The sequence below is a fragment of the Rattus norvegicus genome, chromosome 2 (assembly GCF_021556685.1).
Source record: "Rattus norvegicus strain SHRSP/BbbUtx chromosome 2, alternate assembly SHRSP_T2T, whole genome shotgun sequence".
In the NCBI taxonomy this organism is placed as follows: Eukaryota; Metazoa; Chordata; class Mammalia; order Rodentia; family Muridae; genus Rattus; species Rattus norvegicus.
In genome coordinates this window covers 219,274,528-219,276,926 of record NC_141535.1, presented here as the reverse complement: position 1 = coordinate 219,276,926, position 2,399 = coordinate 219,274,528, and the positions used below count along the sequence as shown (strand labels likewise).

The 2,399-nt window shown below is 40.3% G+C and overlaps 1 pseudogene; it reads left to right on the top strand.

Annotated features, from left to right (window-relative positions):
- The first annotated feature begins 1,171 nt into the window (after positions 1–1,171).
- On the top strand, positions 1,172–1,558 carry Rpl29l9 (ribosomal protein L29 like 9; annotated as a pseudogene).
- The last annotated feature ends 841 nt before the right edge of the window (positions 1,559–2,399 follow it).

Here is a 2,399-nt window from a genome sequence, read left to right as displayed (position 1 = left end):
GAGCAGTAGGCATACCCGCTCTTTGCCCCAAAGTGAGATGGTATATTTATTATGCCGGAAAGAACGAAAACATGCCCTTTCTCTGGAGGGTTATACTACGGTTACATTCTTGAAAGGATGTCTACAAGAGGCCTGTCATTTGCAAGATATGTAGATATGTGAGAATCCTATGGGGAATTCTTTAACAATAGTGAATCACAGGGACTAATTTTAAAATGGAGCGCCACCACTCCTGCATATTTAGAACAAAGCCGCTTTCTATTTATACCTGGGAGATTAGTTCGTTAACATTTTATCCAGGATTGTCCCGTCTATATTGTATATATTTTTTCTAAAATTTTTAACACTTTGAGATATTCTTGTCAGCCTTAAAATTAATTTATGTGGGACTTATAAAATGCATTGCATAATGTCTCATTATCTTACATTGTGGATTTTTTATCCAATTGTTTACAACTACTGTATAATATGGTAATTGGATGAGGTTTTCTTAGATAGATTTTGTCAGCCTTAATGAGTCATGAGTCGATTTGTTTCCGGATTACCCTCAATCAACTTATATTCTTTTCTAAAATGTATAGTTTTAAAATTATAAAAATACCTTGGTACAGTTTTAAATGACACATCTGTAGGACATTTCCAATTTATGGAAATGACATTTGTTGGTAGGGTCATTGCCCAATAGTGTAATGTTTCTCCTGGTTTACACATAGCGCATGTGCACTGCTGAGAACTAGCTTCCTCGAAGCACAAAAATAATTTAACAAAGGAAGCACCTGTGCGCCAAGGATTCTGATTGATATCGAAGTTTCAGCATAAAACCCATTAGGATTATTCTTGATAGTCAAAAGGACACCCTGACAATTAGAAGACCGACCGCCACCGAAAAACTGATTCATGCTTCAACGTGGTGAATGTATACGAACCTTGGACATTGTCTTCAATGTTCTTTTAGTAGTAAGTATATATAATTTGAACCCATGTGAAAATTTTATAACTTGCTTATTCTGTAATGAGGATTGCAAAAAAAGAAACACGAATTTCCAAACAATAAGGCTTGCAATAATGAAAATTTCCAAACTTTTTTCCAGTTAATATTGTGCTTTTGTCAAGAAATTCAGGTTCTCTCCTGGTTCTAGGGTCTGTGGGAGCCACAGGTTACTGTGCAGACATGGTCACGTCCAAGAACCGCACCACATACAACCAATACCACAAATGGCACAGAAATGGCGTCAAGAAACCCCGGTCAGAAAGATATGAATCTCTTAATGGGGTTGAACCCAAGTTCCTGAGGAACACGTGCTTTGCCAAGAAGCACAACAAGAAAGGCCTGAAGAAAATGCAGGCCAACAATTCAAAAGCAGTGAGTGCACGCACAGAGGCCATCAAGGCCCTTGCGAAGCCTCAGGCCATCAAGCCCAAGATGCCAAAGGGCCCCAGATGCAAACTCAGTCGTCTGACTTTCATTGCTCACCCGAAGCTTAGGAAGAGGATTCAAAGCTACATGGCCAAGGTCGTAGGCTCTGCCAACCAAAGCCCAAGTTCAAACCAAGGCTGAGGCCAAAGCTCCAGCTAAGGCCCAGACTGCAGCTCCAGCTCAGGCTCCCAAAGGTCCCAGGAGTCTGTGAAGGCCCCATGGGAAAGGCTCCTGCCAGTGTGAACACTGACGTGATAGTGACACGCCTGCCTACACACTATTGCAGATGACCAGTGTCCTATGCTGTTTTTACAAATAAAGTTGAGACAAGAAAAAATAAAGAAATGTAGGCAATTGATAATACCCTGGCATCTGCGTGAGGAATCAGGAATATCTTAAGAAATTGAAGTTAGTGAAGTCACTGATACGAAAACACTGATGGGTCTGTAAGAGTAAACAGATACACTGTAGAGTTGTGGATTCAGCTCAAGGGTAAAGCACTGTGCTGGGCTACATCCACAGTACAGGGAAAAAACCAACAACAAAACCAAAACCCCACATAACATTAGCACTGTGTGATCACCGGTCTTCTTCCCCTAGATATGTGAGCTGCACATGAGTATATGCAGAATGAATTTTTTCATACCCAGAAATACAAAGACAAATGGTATCAAATACAGACAAAATTAGTGGAGGGTGTCCATTTCCTGGTGTTGGGGTATACCAAAATATCATAGGTTAAAAGAGAGAGATTCTCCTGATGTTAATATAAACTTATTCTTGAAGGAGAATAACTACAGAGAGTCACTGTAACGTGAGATTCCAAAGCTGGAGATCATGCAGGCAGGACATCACCCACAGGCCACCTTCTTGAGATTCTGTCAGTCTCTCCTTTGTATCTCACTTCCTCAGAGGTACATTTTCTTTATACTCCGAGAGATTTCTCATTTTCATAGTTTTTGATTATCTCCTTTCTGTCTCA